The 24,743-nt window shown below is 52.5% G+C and overlaps 1 protein-coding gene across 4 annotated transcripts in view; it reads left to right on the top strand.

The window, feature by feature from the left end:
• The window catches only part of ZBTB7C (zinc finger and BTB domain containing 7C), a 328,531-nt gene that overhangs the window by 212,524 nt on the left and 91,264 nt on the right, over positions 1-24,743 (top strand). Inside the window, exon 1 of one of the 4 annotated variants that reach the window (XM_033087866.1) lies at positions 20,669-21,023. The exons of the other annotated variants lie outside the window; for them this stretch is intronic. The gene's annotated coding sequence lies outside the window, so the exon portion shown is untranslated. Of the gene's footprint in view, positions 1-20,668; positions 21,024-24,743 lie in introns of those variants that run through there. 4 annotated transcript variants of the gene reach the window in all.

Genomic DNA, 24,743 nt, shown 5'->3' with positions numbered 1-24,743 from the left:
TGCGTCTGTCCTCCCCATCCCTATCCTCTGCACTTTCTCTGACTGGCACCTCTTATGTGTGAGAACTGCCCTAGACACTGTCCTTACATTATCACATTTAATGCCTGCACCAGCTCTGCAAAGGGGGCATTGCTGCCACTAGTTTACTGTTGGGAGACTATGATTCAAAGAGAGAGAGAGAATGTTTTCAAGGTCACACAGCGACTAAGCCACAGGACTGGGATTCAAACCCACTTCTCGGTCCCAAGACTCTTGCACCACACCAAGTGGCCTCCCTTGCACATAATAGGTGCTTAACAGATCTTTAATGACAGATTATACTATACTTCCCCTCTGCCAAACATCAAATGCCCCAAAAAGATAATATTTAATGTGTATTAATTTATTATTACACATTATAAATAATTTATATATTGTCTAGATAACATATAATTATGTAAGTAATATAATACAAACAAGTAATTAATATAATTAATATATTAAGTAATAATTATTGATGAAGCAACTATTTTGTGCTAGGTACTAAAATTCACAGCACTCCTTGAGGTGGGTTCTTTATTACCTCCACTTTACAAATGCAACTGAGGCCAGGGAAGCGACTTGCCTGAGGTCCCCCAGGAAATAAGTGCGCGGGGCTTTCGTCTAGCTCTGAGAGTGAGGCCGACCCCCTACCTCGCCTCCTGATAATAAGATCTCCAAGTGAATTGAGGTCCTCTGCCTTTGGCAGAGGCTCTAGGTTTCAGGTAGCTGCTGCTGTCAGGAAAGGAGGGCTGGGGGTGGTGGAGGTGGTATTTGCGCTTCAGGGACGCCGGCAGCTGGCACTGCCCCCCCCCCCCAGCTGATAGCTGCACCCTGGCTGGCTGGCTGGCTGGCTGCCTGGCCCACATTGGACCCAGGCACGAAGCCTTGCCCGGAGGTGGGAAGGCAGCGGGGGTGGGGTCCGGCGCTGCGTTCTCCCCTCGCGTCCCGCGGGCCCGCTCCTCACCTTCCCACCAGCCCCTCTCGGGTCAGCGCAGTTCCCGCCCGGGCCGGCGCCGGCCTCCCCAGCATTAACCCGGGCAGGGGAGGCGCCGCGGCCTTCAGGGGAGGCGGGTGGGTGAGGAGGTCGGGTGGGGGCAGTGTGAGAATGCGGAGGAGAGGCCGAGAGAAACAGGCGGGGGCCGCAGAGGGGCGGGGTGGAGAGCCGGGGAGGGAAGGGGTCCGAGAGCTCCGGGGAAAGAGAGTGCGGAGACGCCCAGAAAAAGGAGGGGGCGGAGCGCCCGGGGAGGGAGGCGGGGCGTCCGGGGCTGAGCGGGGACGGGGGCGGAGGCACCCCCGCAAGACTTGGGAAGGGGCGCGGGGGGAAGGGGACTGCAGGCGGGCGCGGAGTCCCGAGCGCCTGTGGCCGGGCTGTGGTTACATCACGTTTCTGATTCTGCTTTCTCAGAGATCGGGCCCGGGGGACTGGCGGGGAGGGAGAGGTGGGCGAACCAGTCTGAACCGGCCGGGCAACTCGAGGGGCGTGGGCCTGGCGCGCTAGGGTGCTGCCCCGCACCCTCTACCCTCACCGCCTTCGGGAATTTTTTCGTGTATCCGCCCCGTTGGTTTTACAGTCCTCACTCCCCAGGCCGCCCCACCCTCTCCCCCTACTTGCCTTCCCTTCCCTCCCCTCTCCCTGTTGGCTCCTCTGAGGAATAGATTAGCCAAAGGGAGGCACCAAGTTCTTGCCCTCAACTCTCCCACTCCCTCCCCTCCTGCAGAATTCAAATCTCGTGCGTGCCCTCCTTTTCTCTTTCCCTGCACCCGCCCCCACCCCCTCCTCCAGGCCCTCTAGGGCTTCCTGCGGAGTTGAGAGAATCACCTCCAGAGGCCCTCCCCTCCCTAAGGACCTCAGGGGCCCTTCAGGGTCCCCCCTTCTCCTCCAGTCTTTGGGGCTTAGTGCCCACAGGCTGCCAGGCCCTGCTGGAAGGGAAGGAAGATCCAGGCAACCTTAGCAAGAACCCTTTTCTCGGTGTCTGCATTTTGCAAAGAGAGTCCTGTATTGGAATAACCCCCCCTCCCCCCCAATACTTACTCTCCAATGGTGGAATTCCAAAGGCAGGACACCAGATTGGGGGGAAGGGATATTTGGGGCAGAAGAGGCCTTTCAGGGATCCCTCAGATTACATCAAGAAGGCCATCAGAGCCCCCCTCACACACTCCACACGCTACCCTTATGTCTGTCTCCCTGTGGCCAATTCAACTTCTTCATCCCCAAGGCTAGAGTTCTTCTATTTCCAGGTAGCAAACCAGGAACTCTCCCTGTGGCTACAGGGCTCTTCATGGATTGCTGAGCTTGTGTTTTTTACAAGCTTGGCTCTTTGATCAAGATTGCTACTATCTATACATCAGGGCTGTTACCTAATAGATTAAATAATCGGGATCTTTAACAGACGTGGACCACAGGCATTCTCAGTTCAGTCCTGGATTTTATAGACTGAGGCCCTAGAGACCCAGAGAGGGAAGTGACCTGCCCAAGGTCACAAAACTTGTTAGTGGTGCAGCTGGAACTCTCACCCACCTCCTAGCTCCTTTTCCGGTGTGCTTTAATTTTAGGGTAGCTCTGTGTTAGGGACCTAGCTTAACACCTGCATGGCACAGAGTAGACGCTCAGTAAATATTGGTGAGATGCATGAATGTGCCCTCCATGGGGAAACTGGAGAAAGACATCAATTGGGAGAAGTGAGAAGCGCCCTCAGGCCCACCTGAGCTTGGGACTCTAGTCCTCCCCACCTAGTGTGCTAGCAACAAGTTTCTCTTTTGAGCGGTAACCATGAGGAGCCTGGCATCAGCTTTGGTCACTTCAAACCCCATCATTGTGCCTGAGGAGACTGTGGATCTGGAGGTAGGTCTAAGCGTGAGCCAACTTGGCATCTTCAGATCAGAGCAATTAATGCCATGACTCTTTTCCATTCATTGCCCTCAACCAATATCTGAACAGGTTGCAAAAGACCGAGGCATGTCTGTTCCTGCAGAGGCTCTTGGGGCCCTGCCAGGCATTGTTAGCAGACCAGAACCTCGGGTCTGGAGGCGCTTTGTTGCCAGCTCTGGGCTGCTCAGGCTCTGGGGGAGCCGCTCTTCTCCTGACCTCTGTTAGTGAGCACAGCTATGGCACCTGGGGCTGGAAGACCAAAAGTGGAGAAATGCAAATCAGCTGGGCTACTATTAGCAGTTTTAATAAAGCATTAGGAGAGGAACTAGGTTGAAATGAATGATTAAAATAATACTTTTGGTTATAGGAGAAGCTTATGACCTTGGACCTCACTGATTTGGAATTTAGGATAGTTGAGGTTGGCTGTGGTGAAGTCACCTTTGCACTGTCTGTAAATGCAGAGCCTGATGAGTAAATGAACAGTGAACACATGATTTAGGGAGGAAGGTGCATGCATGAGATTTGCTTGTGATGACAAATTTTGACCAGAAGCAGGTTAGCTCCGTTCACCTTGGGAAGCATTTTACAAACATTTATTGGACATTTTCAATATGCCAGGCCCTGTGCTAAGTGTCCTATAAGCATTAATTTTTGAATCCTCATGAGAACCCTATGAAGTAGGAATTATTCTTCCCATTTTACAGATAAGAAAACTGAGGCTGCTCATTGGAAGACCACCAGGATTCACACTGGGGCAGTCTGGCTCTAGGGTCCATGTCCTTAAACACCGTGTGTGCAGATATTTTATATGTTAGGACAAGGGGGATAAGTTAGAAAAAAAATGTGACCCCTACCACCTCCAGATGCTTCTGATCTAGTTGGGGGAGGTAAACACAGGGTCTGGCATATAGTAGGTGCTCAATAAGTGAATGAATTAGTTCAGCAATGGTAAGGATATGGGTTGACCTCCATGAGGGCAGAAGTGGGCTTGAATCTCTCTGCATCCTGCACCCTATCTCCAGTGCTTGTGCATAACAGACGTCAAATAACCAATAAAATGCAGGAACTGAGGGTAGGACAGGTTCGCAAGTCTAGTCTGGGCACTTTTCAGACGAGGAGACTGGCCCATGAGAGGGAAGGGATGTGCCCAAGGCAACAGGGCTTCCTGGTCTGCTCATACCCAGGTGTGAGGTGGAGAAGGTGTGCCTGACACTCTTACCCTTGGTCTCCTCTTGCCTTTGGAATCTACCCTCTTCTGTTCCTTATCAGGACAGGGCAAGGGGACATGGCGACACTCACTCCATGTGTTTGTTGAATGAACAAAGACTCCTCCACACTGCCAAATCTATAATGAAAACCAAGAGAGTCTTGCAGAAGCAGGCCCCGGAGTCAGGAGAAAGCAGGCCCCACCAAGAGCTTTACAGAATCCTGCAGCTCCGGCCCCAGAACGCTTCCTCCAAACTCATAGATGGGAGAGTCAAGAAGGGACTTCACATTCATTAGCCCCCTACGCCGCAACACCCTCCTTTTACTGATGAGAACACTGAGGATCTGGAAGGAAGAAGTACTTGCCCAAGGACACACAGCCCCTTAGCTGCAGAGCCCGGGCTAGAAGCAGGACACCTGCCTCCCTGCTCCTACGTGCATGGGCCCCTGGCTTTAGGGAAGCACCATTCAGTCTCATGGTCGTCCGGTAGTCTGTTAGGGCCAGCGTTATGAGAAAGCCAGTCAGGGCTTGTTTGCCTGACACTGTCGCAGCCCTACCCAAAGGCAAACTACCCGTCATTTCTGATGGGTGCCCTTGGCAGCTACTAAAACATATCCATCCACCAAAGCAAGAAGGAGGAGGAGGAGAGGGGGAGAGGGAGGGGGCAGGAGGAGGGCCAGAGCAGGGAGCTGGCTTTTGCCCCTGGTGGGAACCTGGGCATACTAAACTTGTCTGCTCATCCGGCCCAGATACCATCTCGTTCCTGCTTGGCACGGGTTTATCAAGCCCATGTGTTTCTCCTTGGCAGAGTTCTCGGAGGGAGAGGAAACGGCGCTGTCCACAGGGCCCTGGGAAGGTTGCCAGCTGTGTGCTCCCCACCTCCCCGACGACTCTCACCCCTGTCTCCACCCCCTGATCGACACTGAGTGGCATTAGAATTTCTCCCACAGGATGGACTACGCACGCTTAGGATCTGCCTTGGTCCGTTTTAGTTGGGGCTGCCGAGGAGGGCTTTGAGCTGGGAGTGTGTCTAACAAACATGCGTATGTGGCGTGTTACCTGTGTCAGGGACTGTTCTGAGCACTTGACAAATATTGGCTCAGGTAATATTTGTATACCAATATCTTTTACACATGAGGAAACTGAGGTAGAGAGACACTAAAGAATTTGCCACACAGCAAGCAAGGGCAGAGCCAGGAGGCGGAGTCCGGCTCTAGAGTTCATGTTCTCAAGCACAATTCCAGGCTTCCTTTCTGCCAGGACAACCCGATTCTTGCCATTTTGACCAGACCCGGGGTCTCTGGTTCCTCATCTATAAAATGGAGATAATAATATTAACCCTACATTAACCCCTTACATAGTAACTTTGAGAATCATGCAGGGCTCTGCAGACAAGAGGACTGGTTCCTATTCAAGCCTGTCCGTCGCAGCCTTGGTTGATTCATCCCACTTGTCCCCCGCCCCCACAGGTCAGCAGGCTCCAGCAGCAGTGGCCTTGTGGGACCAGTGATTTCCCAAGGAGAATGCTGGACCCCTTGGCCCATGGTACCTGCCCATGTTCAACCCCAAACCAAATATATTCTCTATATGTTATTGAAATGATATTCCTATTATATTTATATGATTCTTCTTGCTACTAATGCCCTGCTTTATTGGAAAGCTCTTCTCAGTGAGTACAGCAAAAGCCACAGAGGAAGCCAGCTGAGGCCCTCGAAGTTCTGCTCGCCCAGATTTGGTGGCTGCTTTGTCCGTCACCCCCCACCCTCCTTCCCCACCCTTGCAATCACAGCAGGCCCATTCCTGACCACTAGTTATCCTGACCTACCACTAGTTAATTCTCAGCTGAAACTCCAGGCTGTGTTCAGAAGAGGCGTTATTCCACCCCCAACTCCTAAGGCTGGGGAAACCCTCTGAGTGACAGGCAGGGGGCAGTGCCTTCCGAACTGCAGCTGTGGAGGCCCCTGAAGGGGCCCTCTCTCCCCTTCTCCAACACTGCTCGCCCATCACCCAACCTTATTCCCACAGCAGAGAACAGAAATTTAGGGGGTACTTAAACATTACATTGGAATTTTACATTCCCTGCTGCTTCTAAGTACCTTCAAGTTTCCTCAGTCAAAGCAAGGAAAGGGGGGAAGGTGTGATGGTGGAAAGGGGAGTAATTTGAGCTCAGAAAATGTTACAAGGCTTCTCTTCCGGTGTTTGGACAGTATTTGGTGTTCTTAAGAAGGTATATAGACTTAACTTTGACCAGTTTAAACCTGATGGCCACCTCAGCCAGTGGAAAATGAGTACTGTTTAATACATTACAAGGAGACAGCGAGACAGTAAAATGATAAATCTTTGGTGCCCTGTACTTTTTCGTGGGCTTTTTTTTTTCTTTTTACATAGAATATTTAATTTGATCCTTGCAAATATCCTACAAGGTTAGGATTTGCCCATTTGACACACTGGAAAACTGATGCCTCAAGAGGGAAGTAGCTAATCCTGCAGAACAAGAAAGCAGAGCCCCTACTCTCAACCGCCGGGTGGCTCGGTACCAAATCTATAGCCATGTGGGATTAAGCACGCAGCTCTTGCCAGTGTCCATTTTGATTTCTGACCTTAAGCCTGACTCCATCTTTGTCTTCATTTTTCTTCCTTATTTTTTCTGTCTGTTTATCTTGCCTAGTAGACACATTGATAAGCCAGCTCAAATCCTTTTGGAACAAGATGGGTTATAAATGTGCATATTCCCTTACGGGTGGTGGTGGTTAATCATTTCATAAGGTCTCCTGGGAAGGAGATATTTGCGGATTAGCCAACAGCTTCTTTTGTAACCTTGGACACACCCTATTTCCTTAGGGGTAAAGTGAGGGTGTGGATTTGTAGGGATTGGGGAGCCTGCAGCTCTGACGGTCCAAGTATGCTTCTATTACCAAGCCTGTTAGAGTCATACTGCTCCATTCGAGATAAAATAAGATATAAAAATCAGGGTTTTTTTTCTAGCTCTGTCTGCACTTAACCAGTAGTTCTCCGCCAGGGCAGAGGAGCAAAACCTGGAACCTGGGAGCATCTTCCTACCACCCTCCCTGCCCCCCCCCCCCCCCGCCAGATGACTACACCATATAAATGTCACCACATCAAGAAGGACATCATTTAAAATTTCAAAGAAAGAAAGAGAGTCCATATAACACAGTAAAAGAATGCTATTGGCCTACTTCCTCTATCTCGGACACAGCCAAGAACCTGAGAGACAGTTTTGAACCACAAAACGCATCACAGAACACATGCTCTCACACTCATTCCCTGGGGCCTGTGTCACTTACGTGCTCTGGTTTTCTGCACAGTTCTAACATATTTGGTTTTCTCGTTGTACACCTGTGCGGGACCATACGGAGCCAATGAGAATGCAGCGGAAAGGACCGCTAATGAAGACTCCATTCTATAGCAGCTCTCGCCACATTCGGTGACCCTAAGAGGCAGCGCTGGCTGATGGCTGCCACTGTCTAGTGACGGTTTCTCTGGCTTCCTGTTATGAAAACTTGAGATTATTTAAGCAATTCGCACAAAGAGACTAGGACTTAAGAAGCATTTAGAAATGACAAAGTGGCTCAGAGGTTATCATGCTTAATCGCGGACATAGATGCCAGCCAGAGACACCTGCAGGTAACACTTGAAATGAGGTGATGAGAGGTGCAGGCAGGGTTGGGGATGGGGCAGGTGCCTCACAGAAAAATGCTCACCCGAAAATGGCTAGTGAGGAAAACAGGGCACAAGAGCTGCCTTTTATAACAGAATCCCAAACACATAGTTTTCTTCAATGTGTGTGTATTACAGTGGTACCTCAGTTTTTGAACGTCTCCATTGACAGACAATTCAGTTGACGAACACCATAAATGTTATGGATCTATGGTATCATTAGATAGTAAAATTCATGCTAAATTTGCAGTTGTAGGCGTTGATTTTAAAGGTCTGGAACGGATTAATCCGTTTCTATGGGGAAACTGTACCTCAGTTTTCGAACGTTTCAGAACTCAAATGGCCTTCCAGAACGAATTATGTTTGAAAACCAAGGTACCACTGTACTTTCAAGATCAAGAAATACAAAAGTTTTATTTTCTGAAATGAAAGGAAACACTAGACCCAAAAGGACTGTAGATTCAGGAGCAGGAACCTTCTAAGAACTGAACAGGGTGGATTTTGGAGACACCCTGGAAGAAGGGCAGATGTGGGGTTGCCCTGGCTCGTGGGACACAGTCATAGCCACAGTCTCCTGACACCCCCCCCTCGCCCCCCACCCCAGAGAACAGACCCAGGACCCTGAGTGCGGATGCAGTGCTGCCCCATCCTGCGGAGAGTGGCTTTGTTGCCTCGTGTCTACGGCTCACTGGGGCCTTTGTGAGGGGCTCCCCCCAGCCCCGCCAGGGCTTGGGATCGCCCCAGACCGTTTCCTCTGGCCTTGGTTGACCTCATGGCTGTGCCGCTGGAACCCTGACCCCGGGGTCGTGCCTGCTTGTTAGGAGCCCAGTTGACAGGGCCACACCTCCAGCATCGTGCCCGGACCCCTGCAGGCTTACTTGGAACACGGGCTGCATGCTGTGCCCCAAAGTTCTGTCAGACTCTGCGTCTGGCTTTGGCCTCTGGACTTCACGAGACTTGCACAGCACCCCCTGCAGGTGTTTCCAGCCATCACCCTGAGCCACAGCCGTGCCCCTGTCCACCCTCACCTTCCCAGCTCTGTCCTAGGGGCTGACTGTCCCTCCTGCAGCCTATGTTTCATGCTTTCCAGGCCCTATGGCTTCCAAAGTCAAGGTCAAAACCCAAGAGAGAAGAGGAACTAAAAGGGCCACCAATTTTAATCAACGGGCCTTGCCCCACCTTCACCTGAACCTCACAAGAATTTTTGAGGCTTTGACCTCAAAGACTATAGCCAATTCCAAAAAGACATGGGTCGTACCTCTGATTGTATCCTGGAGTGAGTAACTCAGGGTAGACTGAGTCACAGCACTGTGGCCACTGGCTAGTGGCCAGTGCCTCCCTCTTGAGGGTTTTTGAAGCTGACGCTTTAGATTTGGATCATTTATCATCTTCTGCTGCCTGACACATAGTTCATGCTACCTCTGTGTTCTCTCCCTCCCTCCCTATTTCCATTCCTCCCTTTCTTCCTCCTTTCCTTCCTTCCTCCCTCCTTTCCTTTCCTTTCCTTTCCTTTCCTTTCCTTTCCTTTCCTTTCCTTTCCTTTCCTTTTGACCATGGCATTGAGCTTGCTGGGTCTTTTGCAGGCCCCAGTCATCTGGTGGCCCCAACGGGGAAGCCAGCACCTTGCACCTCTGTGCCCTGCGTTGCCCAGCAAGAGGCGGAGAAGCAGGAAGCGTGTGGATGCAGGCTAGCCCCCTGCGACTCACTAGCTGACCTCAGGCGGGTTGTCTCAACCTCCTTGGACTTCAGTAGCCCTAAATGGACATGCTGATCCTGACCTTAGAGGCTTGTTGTAAGGAGGAAATTTAAAACATGTCTGCCAAGCCTTTTGTATATTGTCTGACTCATATTAGACGCACAATAATTGGGAGGTATCACTGTACTACTACTATTACTAATGTTTTTCACAAATGCAGGCAATGAACCTGGATAATTTCAAATTTAGTGTATTCTCTAAACTATCCCTTTAAAGGCAAAGAGAACAGTAGAGTTAAGATATTCAGCCCTTTTGTGGAAGACCAAGATGGGATTGACTACCAACTGCAAGACGACTGCTCTCAAAGCCTGTATCTAGCTAGCCCCAGCTCCAGGATCCAGTCTGCCTGGCTTCCGGTATTTGCTCTCCCACTGCTATGTGAAGGCACTGGCTTCAGTGACTGCACATCCTGGGCCTCCATTTCCTCTCCTGTAAAATGAGAGGGATAGTACCACTCCCAAAGTGCCAGCAGTGCTGAGAAGTAAACAACACCAAACTTGTAGAGCGCTTAGCGCAGTACCTGACACCCACTAAGTGCTTGAGAAGGGCTCCTGGGATTTTTTTTTCAACTGTGTCCCATCTTACGCAAGAGATGACTCTGGAATAGTTGTGAAACCAAATCCCTTTTTCCCACTAACTGACTTGTCACTTTATGAAGGCTTTATCTTTGCCTCCAATCATCTGTGGAGGGGTGACTCTGAACCCCTCAGCACCCCATCTACCATCTCCTCCCAGCACCTTGCACCTCTGTGCCCTGTCACACAGTGGGAAAAAGAAAACTTAGGTGGTACAAATGATACCTCTTCATCTATTTGCTAAATGTAGATTTGTTCACCCTATCTATCTATCCATCCATCCATCCATCCATCCATCCATTAATATCTATCTATCTATTCTCTCTCTCTCTCTCTCTCTCTCTCTCTCTCTCTCTCTCTCTCTCATATATCTACCTATCATCTATGCGGGACCATCTGTAATTATTTCCTCTCTCCTTTCCATGGGTAAAAAATACCGGGGGTGCCCCCCAAAAAATGTATACAAGTGGACACTTTGGTCAGTGTTGCTTAAGCAGTAGTTCGCCGTAATCAGAAATGTCTGGACGTTGATGGTAACCACTTTGAGCACCTCTTGTAATCGCAGAAGTCAAACATGACTTGTATTCATCTTTTGTTATTGGTATATATTGAGTATTACAATTTTAATACAGTTGTCCTTTCTTAAAATGTGTATGCAATTTTTGGGCACCCTTTGTATATATAACTCATACAAAAAACAATTTATATTTCTACTTGACTTCCACCTTTCATCTGAATTCGAGTTTTTGAACTCTTGGTGGGAGGGTCAGAAACTTTTTTGAAAATCTGATAAACACGATGGGCTGTCTCTCCAGAAAAAGGAACATGCTCACAGATTCTTACAACGTTACAGATCGTGTAGCTGGGGGTGTTAGGGTTCTCTGAAGCCAACCAGGACACACTGTTAGGGACCCTGCTGACGCCAGAGCCCAAGTTTCCCATGGAAACAACCGGTGTCCCAGTAGCAGCAGATGGCTACTGAGGCATGTGTTCACCAGCCCCCATATTTGAACTCCCTAGTGTGGAATGCCAGGCCCAACCGCCTTCCCACTGTATCTGTCCTCATGGGGCGCCCACTGCTCTGGCCAGTCTGGCTGGCCTTGTTCCCTCCCATTGGCTGTCGCCTTTGTCCCACTGCGTCCCCACCCCCTTATCAACATCTAACCCACAGTTCAAGTATGTAATGACCTCCTCTGAGGGACCAGAAGAAGGTTCACAGAAGACATGGAGCTTGAGCAGAGAGAGGAGAGGCCCCGGTTTTAGAGGCAGAAAAACAATGAAAAGCACTGAAACGTGAGCTCCAGGCGGGACTGAAGTCAGAGCTGGCAGGGAGAGTAGGACAGAGAGAGAACGAGGCACCAGGCCTAATGTTTCCCTTCTTCCTGGATGGAGATCGAGGAAGCCTGCAGCGGCCAAACACCCCGGCCAGTGAATCAGAAATCCCCAGGTTCATGTCCCAGCTCTGGCATAGCGTAGACTGTGTATGCAACTTCAGGCAGGTCACACGTCCATCAACAATCCAGCCTCGATTTCCTTATCTTTCAAAGGTGGGGTGGAAAGGCTGGCAGTGCTGGGGTGAAATTGACACTCTTGAGCGTTGCAGGGGTCAGCCCAAATGTGCAGCCTTTTTTGGAAAATGCAATGTAGCACTCTGTGTTAGGAATGTTCACACCCCTTTGATCCCTTTTCTGAGAATTTAAGGCAATAATCCAAAATGGGGGAAGTATGCATAAGGATGTCCACCCCTTTACCCATAATATAGAAAAACCCCAAGTGTCCACGAGTAGGGACTGGTTCAGTGAAATGGTGTGTTCACTCACGCAGTGGGATTCTATGCAGCTATTAAAAATGGTTGGTGTAGAGAACATGCTTACAGTGCAGTCCAGCAGTTGGGAAAACTCCTCCTGCTCTCCACGCCCCCATCCCCAGCTCACACCTGAAGGACCTGGGTCACTGACAGTGGCTCGTCATAGCCCAGACTCTCAACCAAGGACGACTAACTGGCGAGGTAACACCGGCCAATTACTGATTACCACAACTTCTGCCACATCCTCATGCGTGCCCTAAGAAGTCTGTGTAAATGGAGATTTGGGGTTCAGATTCTGATTCAGAGGGCCTGAGGCGGGGGCAGAATCTGCATTGTAGCCATCTTTCCAAGAGCTTCTAGCAGAAATCCATATTCTGAGAAACATCACCACACTTCAGTCATTGCACCCCAGACCCCCAGTACCCACACAATCCAGGCTGTTGCACCTTTTCTCTTGATCCGCGAAACGTAAAGTCTTTCTCCAGGACTTCAAACTTACATTTGTCCTAGAACTCACTGCTAGGTGAGCCTGCTAACTGTGCCAGACAAATGGCTCTTTAGTCTGTGCTTTGAGATGCCCCAAACGGCCGCTACAGCCTCACACGAGGGCCTGGTCTAATGTTTTACTCGCACCTCTGTGATGAGGAACAGGTCTTACCTTCTGTCTCACTCTGGTTTCTCCTACTCCATTCCAAGTCGAAAAAATACTCTGAGCTACCTTCTGCAGAACCCCAGGATTGACACTGACTTTTAGAGGTGGCCAGTATGCCCTGAGTTCACGTCCCGGCTCTGAGCTGCTGTTCTGTAAAAGGGGAATAACAAAGTACTGGCCTGTAGGATTGTTGAGGACTAAAAGCAACAACGACGTGAAGCTCTTAGCACACGGCTGGCGGTTGTGATGATGATGATGATTTCCCCGTCCTTGGGACTTAACAGGGAGGCTTTTCTTTGATGTGGTCATTGTAGGAGGCCAAGGCCCTTGTTTGGATCTCCATAGTGGCCGTTCTGTTCTGCCCTGTTCCCTTGTCCTCCCTACCAGCCTGACCTTGAACATACAGAAAACATCAGCTTCCGTGAGAAGGTCCCTGCCACCCTCCCAGTGTGGTGAAAATCTCTGTGCTGACCGTCCAGCCTGGCTCCTTTGTCTGGCCCTGGGCAAGGGCTGTGGATTGGCTGGCCCTACTCGGTACCCCCAGCAATGGCATGCCAAGTGAGGTGGCCTCTGCTGGAGCACCCTGGAGGCAGTTAGAGAAGACGCTTTTCCAGAGGCTGTCAGCGCCCTGTTTGCTGCTTCATCCAACAGGGAAACTGCTGGTGCACAGCCCTTCCCCAGCTAGCAATCAGCCTCCCAGCCCAGCTGCCACCCTTCTCCTCACCAGTCCTCCCCACACAGGACACCCGCACGAGCATGCCTGCATGCATGCACGTGCACACACACACACACACACACACACACACACACACACACACACAGCCCTGCCCTCTACTTCCCCATCCCTGTCACCAGGGAGATGTCAAACACCAGGCAGAGGGCAAGTGGGCACTCAGGAAGTATCATTCTGCCCAAAGGATCCCAGCGACCTGGTTGGGTAATGGGGCCCTCACACATTTGCAGGGAGCCAGGAGGAACAGGCCAGCTTTCACCACGTTTACCAGAGGAAACTGGGCAAAGGCCAGAGTTTGCAGCTCAGGTAGCCTGGACCTCAGCTCCCCGGCTGCCTCGACCCACAGGGTCCTGTATTACAAGTGTCACTTAATATTAGGTGAGTTAGTCGTTTTTCCTAGGTGGAAATTCTTGGTTTTGTTTTAAGTTTTCTGTGTATAAATGTCCCCTAAACAAACACATCTCTAGAAGCACGGAGTTCAATCCTTTCGTGGCTTTGCAGGTAAGTGTAGGTGTTTATGCTGAGGAAGGGGGTGGACAGCACTTAGCAGGGAGTCCGGAAGCAAGTCACCTCCCTGCCCTCAACCCCATTTCCTCACTTCACATGGGAGCTATAATCTCTGCTCTCCCACTCCTTCAGGATGGGAATCCAGTGAGGTGAGAGGACACTGGAGATGACAGCGGGGTTTCTCTAAGGAGGGGACTGAGAGGTGGTGACTCGGCCTCACCCACCTGACTTCCTGGTAGATGTCTTTTTCCTACTAGAAAGTCAGCTCTAAGAGGGCCAAGAGATGTGTTCAGCACTTTATAGCCAAAGCCTAGAGTAGTGGGGGGCATAGAAAGACAGTCAATTCACACCTGTGAAGGGAAGGGAGGGAGGGGGAAGGGAAGAAGGAAGACTGGAAGGAAGGAAGGGAGGAAAAGAGGGAGGAAGGGAAGGGAGGGAGGCGGGATGGAGGGGAAGGGAGAAGGGAAGTGCCTCCCCTGGCTGGTAGTGCCACCCCCTTTCTGGCCACCGCCCCCTGTTGGCCAGGTTCTGCCTGAGCCTTTCCTGCCCCTGGGCTTCCAACCTGCCCTGGGGTGGTGGGCCCAGTCACCCAGAGCCCCAGCTCGGCCCAGCTGAAGCTCCCGGCACCCTCCTTCCTCCTGCTGTGGGTGCCTGCCTGCGTCACCCGATATCATCTGGGAGGAGGGTGAGGCCTTGGCAGCCCTGGGGCCCTCAGGCTGTGAGCAGAGGGCTGGGACCCTGCTCCCTCGCCCTGTCTATTGTGCAGCCAGCCCAGCTCTGAGCCCTTCCCCATGCACCAGCCAGGCAGGGTACTTTCCCCTCACTTCCCCTGCAGAGAACAATCCAGTGCTCTGGGTGCTTAGCCAGCACCTCAGGACAAGCTCCAGCTGGTCCCTAGTGCACCTGAGAAGTGGGAGGCAGGCTCAAGTACCAGGGTCCCCCCTATCCCCCCTCCCCGGGGCCTCGCCCTGGCCTTCCAGCTGCCACAGGAGGTCCAGGAGTTTGGCAAACTGCCAGCGGGTTCCAGATGACTGGGCCTGCCCCCTTAGGACACAGTGGCAGTAATACGTGTAGCATTGGCCACCGAAGGACTTGGATAATCTTTGCCACCATAGAAAAGGACGTTAATGCCTAGCTTAGACTCACTTTTGGCTCCTCTTTCCTCCACACTAGACAGCTGATGTTATTTCAAATTGTCATTTTAATACGTTTCAGTCAAATTTAATCTGTGGGTCAAAGAGCTAGAGCCACATGATTACAGTCAAGTCCCTTGTGACAATAGTACCAACAGAAGACTTCAGAATAGTGAGGGCTTGGAAGCTAGAGGACCACTGTGGGGACAGAGCCCCAGAGAGCAGTTTCCAGGCTTTCGGCCTCATGTGGAAAGGTGCTGGCTTGGGTAGTAGATAGTCGTCAGCTGTGGTTAGTTGGCCGTCAGCTGTAACCATTGAGCCATTGGCCACTGATACAACTGCCACGGCTACAGAGGGAAGTCGAGGAGAGTGGAGGGAGTCGGTCGGTTGGCAGCAAAGCGGACAGCAGGTCGCACGTCGTGTGAACCCAGCCTCCAGTGAGACCACAGTGGTGTGACTCCCCCACCTATGGCTCCGTGGGTGCTCCTTTTTGGCCTCACCGTGTCCTGCGTTCCTATGGGGGGAGCGGGAGCTGAGACCCCGCAGGCCGCCCCGCGCGACAACCACGAAGGAAAAGGCGGCTGAGCCCCTGAGCAGCTGCCTTTTCCTCTTGCTCCAGCTGATGGAGTTTCCGGTCAGCTTCCCTCAAAATATAATTAAACATTTGTCGAGCACCTAAGACGTGCAAAGGGGGATGTCAGCGGAAAGCAGTGTTCGATGCACGGCGGACTATTCACGTTAGTGAGGCGGGAGGGGGCGGGGGAGACGCACTGTGAGGCCTGGCTCGGGTGGTGCCCTTAGGAGTGGCCTTGTCCCCTCTGTTTCACAAATTTTCTCTAGTATGGAAGAATTTCATACACATATTTTTTTCGAATATATTTCATATATATTAATATTCTCTTAAAAGATATATATCCATATATGTTCATTTGTAAAAGAATATTAATCTCACTGCAGTTTTTCATCCTTAATTTCAAAGGTCTCCATCCTGCCACTCACTCATTTTTTAATCTGGGTCAGTTTCCTTATCTGCGAAGTGGGTATAAAAAATCCCTTCTCGGTCCTCTCTTGGGTGGTCACGCAGGCCAACTAGGATAAAAGGGTTAGAAAACCACCAGGGGATGGCACACATCGAAGGTGACATCATACCTGGTAGTTGGGGTGGAAACCCCCAAACGAAATCGGCCCTGACATGGTCTTGCGCTGGTTCTGCCCAAGGTAGGAACGGCTTTCTCTGGACAAGCCTCAGGCTGGCGTGCTGCAGGGGCTGAGGGGCTGGTCGCGGCCCTGAGAACACTTCAGTCCTCACAGGCTGGTTAGTCTAAAAAGTCAGCAGGGCCGACAGCAGAGGCAAAGCCCCTCAACGCCATCTCACGTGCATTAGGGCCAGGATTCCCTTCTTGTCAGTTTAGGGGCACCTGCAAGTTCTCGGAGAATGAAGGCCAGCCTGATGGCACAGCACCAGCCCTGGCCGGGCTCTTTGTCAGCAGCTCATCCGTCGTCCCCCTTTACGGAGGACAAAGCTGAGAATCTGGGGGGCGCGTGGGACATCCCCAAGGACATACAGCCCTCCAGCGATAGAGCCAGGACCAGATCTGGGGTTCTCTCCACAAACCGCTCGCCCCACCTATTTGCCAGGGGCCTGCTGGGTACCAGGTGTACACAGTTAGGTCCCTGCCCACGAGCAGCCTCTACTCTAGTGGGCGGGACAGTCAAAAACTCATTCCACGGAAGCATGCAGTTGAAGTGTGCAAGTTGCAGGAGTGTTTTCATCAAGGGTCTGACATAGACAATTGGGGGGGGCGGGGGCAGAGGTTGTTAATTGATCTGTGGAGGTCAAAGAAGTCCCCTCTAAGGAAGTAACATTTCTGCAACACCTGAGGTAGTGGGAAAGCTTGTCAGGCCAAGGAATCCACACAAGTGAAGTCCCCCAACAGGAAGCAGGAACTGGAGGTCTGCCTGTGACTGGGGGCTGGGGGCGCAACACAGGAGTGAGTGTGCAGACAGAAGCAGGGACGTCGCTGTGCCTTGTAGGCCACGGTGAACAGCTTAGGTTATATTTTCAGTGCCATGCGACACAACCAGATGCACGTTTTAAGAAGATTACTTGGGCAGCCGTGTGGCTCTGGGCTGAGGGAGCTGGACAGGAATGGGAGCAGGGGGCCCAGCTAGGAGGTCCCTGTAGAAGTCAAGGTGAAAGGGGAGGTGGCTCAGCTTAGGGCAGTGGTGGAGGAGGTGGCAGGAAGAGGGCGGATTGCAGATCTACTTTGAAGATCCGTCTAACAGATGGATGGATTGGCTGGGGCGGGCTATGGGGCGGGAAGGAGAGGGAGGCAGCAAAGGAGACTGAGTTTGCCGCTTCAGTAACACTCAAGCCCAGTCTGGGGGCATTTTCTAGGGGAGGTTTGATTAGTGCTTTGCCAAAGCCCAAACTTACCTCAGCCTCCTCGAGGCTAGTAAGCCTCTCAGTTCAGTAAGAGTCATTACTTTGCCTGTTCGGCAGGAGGAGAAACTGAGGCACACATTGGCAAAGCAAACTGCTCTTTAGAGAACCAATTGTAGGAACTAGACAAAGAGCTAGAGCTGAACCCCCAGGGTGAGGGGTGGGACGGGCAGCTGTGGGGCAAGGGTCCTAAAGACCCAGGTGTCATGTCCACTTTTACAATTTATCAAGCCTTCTGACCTTGAATGAGTGACAAGACCCCTCTGAGCCCATTTCCTCAGAAAATGGGGAAGTTAGAGAAGCTACCTCCTGGGGCGGTTTGCAAGGATTAAGTGAGGGTTAGACGCTCAGTAGATATTAGTTATTACTATTTCTAGATTTTACGGATCGTGTCTGTATCCACTCTCGATACAGGTACATGCAGACATTCTGAACAGGCATGCACTCCTACGCAAGTTGTCCAGGTGCCTATGTCACAGCTGATGCCCAGGCTCCAGTAAGGTTTCAGGTGAACGCAGTGGCAGGTTTGCTCACTGATTCTGTTGAGCTTCTGAGCCAGGCTTGGTGGTTGCAGCGGGAGCTTTTATCCTCTCTGGAACAAGAGTGAGTTGTGGGTTTGGAGGCAGATGTGAAAAGCCAGGCGCCTGTAAGCCAGCCTGTTTCCCAGAGCTCTGACTGACCTGACCCAGGAAGAGGGGGTGGGGCGGGAAGGAGAGGGGAGTGGAGGAGGGTGAGGAAGAGGGAATAGGCCAAAGAGGATCTAGGAAGGGACCACATCCCAAAAGGAAATGCACAAGAGCAGATCTGGAGTCTGGCCCACGCAGAGCCCTTTCTGTGGGTGGCTTTGGGAGCCTCTCTCGGTCCCCTCTCCCCACTCCACCCCTCTGAGACTCTTTTATGGTCCTGTTCCAAGGAGGCAGCTGGCAGGGCGACTGAGAACAGGGAGGCGAGGTTGGAGGGGTGGTGGTGCAGGGTTCCCCACTTATTGCCCAGAGCCTTTCTGAAGGGTGTGTCCCAACAGGGCACATACACAGTGATTAAGGGGGAGGGAGGAATGACATTTACTGTCCACTGTGTGACCCAGCCAATGGGCTGGACAGTGGCCAGCTCTCCCCAGGCTCTTGGCTGCAATCTCGTCCGTCAGCCCTGGCACCACCCACTGGCCTACTCAGACACTCCTTCAGGTCCCGGGGTTGGGGCCCTGCTAGGAGGAGCCGCCTGGGGGGCAGGCTGGGCTGGGCACTGCAACTCTCCCCATCCCTCCCTGGAGCCTCCCTCCTCCACCACCCCCTCTGCCTACATCCAGTTCCAGCTGGGTTTGAAAGAGGTACTCCAGACCTCCCCCCTTTTTCAGCAGGACTTACCCTGCACTCTCTCCTTTCAGCAGGAAGCTGCATCTATAAAACTGGTTGCACCCTGAAGCCTCCAGCCCGATGCTTTATCCACTGGGAGAACGCTCTAAACCAAGCCAGCTGCCCCCTTCCCCCAGCCATTACTCCCTGCAGCTGATTTGCCCTCCTTCTCGCAGCAGCACAAACTTCTAGGCCCGCCCTGCCTGCCTCCTGGAGCCCTCTGGGACTGAGCCCTGTCGAGATGACTGCTCTCGGCTCCGGCTCCGTGTCTGCTCTGCAGAAGGAGCACCCTGTTCCTTAATGGACCCCGTACAGGGCTGTAAGTACCCTGCCCCACACTGACCATCTCCTTGTGCTTGATCTCCACACAAGATGGAAGGCTCGGAGGGAGGCATCGACTCTGCCCACCCCACCCACTTCCACCCATTGGGGCAAACCCTTATGGCACAAACAAACACTTCTGGATTGATACCGACTCCATCCAGGTCACGTGTTGGCACCTTCACCTACCTGGTCTGGGAGTGGAGTGTGGAGATACGCTTGATTGGGTATTTAATTAGTGACTTTGTGAACAAAGGGATTTGACTTTTCATTCTTTGGCTTGGGTGTTCCGGGAGTACGTGGGTTTTGATAAAAAGCAATGGAGTCATCCAATCTTGGAAAGTGTCCACCTGTTCTGATTAAGTGCCTCCCCTCTGACCTTCAGGGCCCGATTCCCTGATGTAGCACACGCCCTCCCCACCCTCCCTGGCTCTGAGCCCCCTCTGTCCCCTCATGCTGCCATCCATGGCCCTCCTGCCAAAGCAAGGGGGGTCTGACCAACTCATTCCGGCCGCTTGTGGAGACTCCTGTGCCCCCTTCCCAGAGAGAGACCCTTCCAGTCTTCCTGAAGCAATTTTGTCTGCACGGTGCAGGGCACACCCCGCAAAGGAATGAACCACTAACACTGGGATTCCAGGCAGGGGCACCTGTTGGAGGAGATACTTTGTCTGCACCATCATCCTGGCGTTCTGCAAACCGGGGCTCTGTCCTTGGCCTTCATGGTCTTACAACCTTTGGGGGTCACAGTTTGCTTCGGGGTGCTTTAAGGCTCATGGCCTTCTCCTGAAAGAGTGGCAGAGGCCACAGAGGGCAGGCCTCTTACTGGTCTCATTTGATTTGTGCTGATTCTCTGTGGCGCACGGGGCAGCTGGTCACCAGGGAAGGACTCCCCCTGGCTCCACCCCCATGTCTGAGAACAGCCAGCCTTGGTACCAGGCAGTTCATGGACAGTTTCCCCCAGGTGAAGGTCAGTTCCAGGGAAAAGAGAACTGACAGCAGCTGGAGCCTCCCCTCCGGCAATTTTCAAAAAGAGCCTCATGTGGGCCTTTAAGGAACAGTTTGGGAGAGGGTGCTCTGGCCACACCTCTGTGATTGGCAGTTGGCCCGCCCCTACTGTGGACTGCAGGATCTCTGGTTGGCATTTCTGAGTCAGTCATACAAGCAAGACAAAGCAAAGGCGAGGCTGTGTGATGTGTGTGTGCTGAGAGGAGTGTGTGGGGGCCCTCACCTCGGGCCTCACGACTGCACCTGGGTCAAGCCCAGCTGGGCAACCCTGCTCCAGAGGGCTACGGTTTCCGCTTCCTCCTGCACTTCTCTCCTGCACTTCATTTGCCTGTTGAATGCTATCTGTGCAGTGTTTGATTTGGTTAAGTTACACGCACGACCCTTTAAGGAGAAAAAATAATTCTAGGAAATTTATTGGGCTCAGGTTTCAGGCGAAGGGAAATAAAATTTCCTCTGAAAATATAAAACGCAAAATTGAATAAAACAATAATAATAAAAAGCCGCCCCTGCTTTGAGAATAAGTGTTAAGGCATTTGGTGAAACCGTAGAAAATAAATAAATAAACAGGACAGACCCAGGAGAAAAGGGGCGGTTTGTGGGCCGGGGGAATCCTCCACCGCCCTTGCTTTCATTTCAGTTTTGCTTTTACGAAAGAGTTTAATGGGCGCCTTATACAGTGAAGCAAAAAGCGCGGCTGGTGGAATTGGTGCTTGTCCCGCGCTCACCCGTACAGGTGGACGAAAGGGGCTGCCTGCCAATACTTCTGGTTGGAGGGAGGGGTGGGAGTGCTTTCTCAAAACCACTCCTGGAATGGCTTAACTCGCCCAGCACGAATCAATGACAACCTCCCGCCGGCTGTGGCAGGCTCCCCTGAGCAGCGCTGCCGCGTGGATTCCCAGCGCGGGACCCTGGCGGCGCTCAGGACACAGTCGGGGCACGAACGCAGCGTCCCCGGGGCAGCCAGGTGGGTCTGCGGCGACATCGGCCGGGAGCGGGGTGTCATCCGGCCTCCAGGGAACCAGGTGGCCCGGCAGTAGGGCAGGGGGTGGGGAGGAAGCCCTTTCGGGCTTCGGGGAGAGCTCGGGAGGGGCGCCCCGCGGCTGCGCCCCGACTCCAGGCGTTGCGGTCATTCTCGCTCTGCGCAGCCAGGACCCTCCGACCCCGCGTGGTGGCCCGACTGGCGCTCGCCGGGGTGAGTGGCAGCGTCTGCAAGAAATTTCAGACCTGCACCTGAACTGTACCCAGCGTGCTGTGGAACCCGGGGCTGGAGCGCCTGAGCTGATGGGGGGCGCAGGGCCACCGACCCCCCAGCGAAATGCGAGAAAGATTCAGGAACTCTGCCTAAAGCAATTCCTCGTTTTCTCATTTCCCGTGGCCCTCGTGGGCAGGCTTTTGTGGAAGGGGGTGAGGGGACAACGAGGCGTGCTGGGACGCTCGGAAAGGTAGTGGTGGATATACATTGTTAGTTTAAATCTTCCCCCACACACACTCCCCTACCCCCCAAAGCTTGGTCCTCCCCACTGTCGGATGCAAAACTTGGAGGGAAAACAAAAGCCATGGCAATTCCTGGCATAAGTCGAGGTGCGGACAGGGGCAGAAAGTAAAGGAGGGATTGGCAGAAGGGCAGAAGTCTCTCTCCGCGAGCCGGAGGGAGTCCCGCAGCGGTCCCTGGCTCGAATTGTCGGGGGAGGCTGGGTGGGTGAGGACCCTTCTCTGCTCCAACCCGGCGTGTGTGGGCGGGGACAACTCCCTCCCGGCGGTCGAGTCAAACTGGAGTCTCCCGGCTCCCAAGGCGGCCTGGAGGCACGGCGTGGGGAGAGGGGACTGGCAGGGACAGACTCCGTGCGCCCCCACCTCCGCGTCACCCTCCCGCGTGCGCCTGGTTCCCTACAGGCGTGTGTTGTGGCCACGGGGCTGGCCTGGGAAGGACTCTGGAAAGAGCCCGAACACCCCCCCACCCTTCCCGTCTCTCGGCGGTGGGGGGAGGGCGGCAGTTGTCTTCATGCCGTGGTGAGGGCTCCGGGGACATCTGGTGGTTCAGTTGTCCCCGTCTCTGGTGTCCGTCGTCCTGGCTGTGGGTGGGTGGTCAGGGGACGGCTGCCCTCCTCCTTTTAACGCCTGGTACTGAGCTCTACACGAGAGGCAGCGCCATTCCCGCGATTCATTGGCCCACTGGTAGCATACCCTTCCCCATCCCTCCAAACGCAGAATTTTGAAAATGGAAAGGGGTGGTTGAAACAATCAGGCAGTTTCCTCCAGATTCGACAGAAGATTTTGTGGAAGGGGCGGGGAAGGAAGGGCGATGGCCCTGCCAGTTTCAAGTTTCACCTCCACTCTTTCGCTCAGTTAAGTCTGCAGGAGATTAGAAGCCTCAGGAGCCTCCTTTGGCTAGATCGCCAGGAAAAGAAAGTAGCCTGGGTGCCACCCTCTTCCCTTAAGGCCCAACCTGGGTTGAAAGGGAAAATAAACCTTCCAGAAAAGCAGCTGGGATCAGTCTGTATTCTGTCTCTCTGGGCATGGTGTTTGGCACGACGCAGGACCACAAAAGGGCAGCCACCAAGGTCCTCATTATCCCCATTTTACAGACGAGGGACTAAGGTCCAGGCGGCCAGGCGAGTCCAAAGCTCCTTACACAGAACCGCGGGACACCCGTGCCAAACAGGCCCTGAGGCCTCCCGCGTGGCTTCCAGAATGTTATGGAATTGGTAACTGAGGATTCCACCCAGCACCTTCTGAGCTCTGCGGAGAGATGCAAACAGAACTCACATTTGAACCCCCACAGAGGGGCATCCCGCACAAATAGATGAAGCTTTTACAGAATATGCAAAAAGCTAGGTAGCAAGGAAGACATCCTTGACTGAGTACTGGGAGAGCCACTTTGGGATCTGAGAAGAGGCATTTTGGCAGCTAGAGAAGTGAAGAAAGGCTTTAAATAGGAGGTGGCATTGGGGTTAGCCCTTGAAAGAGGAAGACCCGAAGTGCAAAAGCCTGGAAGTCGCAGAACTACAGGCTTAACCTGCTGTGTCAGTGCTGGGAGATCAACCAGAGAGGGGATGGGCAGGGAGCAAAAGAGACGGGACATTTAGGGGCCACCTACCCTGTGCCAGATCCGGGGCTTGGCATATATTATTTCCTCTAATCCATGGAACCCATCAGATAGGAATCATTAGCCCCACTTTGCAGATGAGGAAACTGAGGTTCAACAGGGTGAAGTAAGCTGCCAAGCTAGTTAGTGACAGAGCTGGGAATCAAAGCTACCCATGACACTACACATCTTTCAGAGCTGTAGACTTTAGTTGGGGAGACAGGAATCACCTTGGGATAATTATAGCATAACACAAAGTAGGATGTAAGTGTTACATATAATATAACCTTTGTGAACCTCAGTGTCCTCCCAAGCAATCATTTATTCGACAACAATTGTGTTGTCTAATGTGTGATTCCAGGCACCACGCTTGGTGCTGGGCGTATGTCGGTAAGTGAAGACTGACCTGGCCCCGGGCCTCTATCAATGGGAATAGTGATGATAATTCTTCAGTGGGTATTGAGTGAATGAAATGAAACGGTATGTGGGAAGGTGCTACAGAAGCACCACTGTGAAGAACGGGAAGCAGCAGGAGGCCTGGGTGAAGAGTAAGAGCGGGCAGTTGGAGTGATGAGCTGTCCCCATGGTGCAGTCACCAGGACCTGTCCCTGGCTCAGGGGGGATGCTGTGACATGCACACGGTGCCCATGAAGCTCTTTGAGCCCCTACTATTCAGATGCTCACTTTACTATCGATCGTGGGTTCCAAGATGGGCCTTCAGTTTCGGTCTGACAAGAGCCCCCTGCAGCCTCCAAGAGGAGCAGTGCCAGCTGGGCTGAGAACTGCCCCCGAGGGTCACCCTCCTAATGTATTCCTCAGTGGCCGTGATGGCACTACCACATTCGCAGGGCTGGAGCTGCAGCTCGGAGCCCCTCATCCTCCCAGCCTGGGCGCTTGTCCACGTTCACAGGATGGGGTAGCAAAGCCACTTCTAGAACGCAGGTCGCTTGGCTGTCCCTAGCGTTTTCAGAGCACCTCACACCAGCCTGCCAGCACGTTTTAGGGCTCACCTGAAAAGAGCATGCTCTATCCACTTCTACCTCCATTTATTATGCCATTTCCCAGTGCTCCTGTCCATCTCCATTTCAGCTGACATATCTGTCCTAATAAAATGGTGTCAGAGAGATCTTTGCGACAGAGCAGCCATCAATATTCGGGGACGTTTGGCCTGTGAACGCTCCTTCCATCTTGAATGGTGTAATCGGTGTAAGATAACCACCTCTAAAATTAACCATCACTTGGGTGAGGAAGGTGCTCTGATAAATCTTGCCTTGAAACTAAGCCCATGTGAGTGGTTCTCTGAGGCCTTCCTTCTTCAGAATCGAGAGCAACTCTTTTGGGGAGGATAGCTTTCCTTCTTCTTTAAAAGAAATAAGAAACAAGAAAAACTCTTGGTCTGAGGTCACGAGATCATATTGCCTTTCGTTTTGATGCCACGGTGCCAGAATAAAGGCATTTTGCTGTCAATATCAGCGGCCTGATAGGAGCAGTAACCAGCCACCTGGCTGTCCCGTGTTTACAGCAATGGCACAGGTGTAGAATAGCACGGGGATGTTTGTACACTCAGCCCTTGCTTGCACCGTACTGGCCTACAGGTTG

Source organism: Rhinolophus ferrumequinum, chromosome 19, assembly GCF_004115265.2.
Source record: "Rhinolophus ferrumequinum isolate MPI-CBG mRhiFer1 chromosome 19, mRhiFer1_v1.p, whole genome shotgun sequence".
NCBI lineage: Eukaryota > Metazoa > Chordata > Mammalia > Chiroptera > Rhinolophidae > Rhinolophus > Rhinolophus ferrumequinum.
This window is presented reverse-complemented; position numbering and strand designations above follow the sequence as displayed.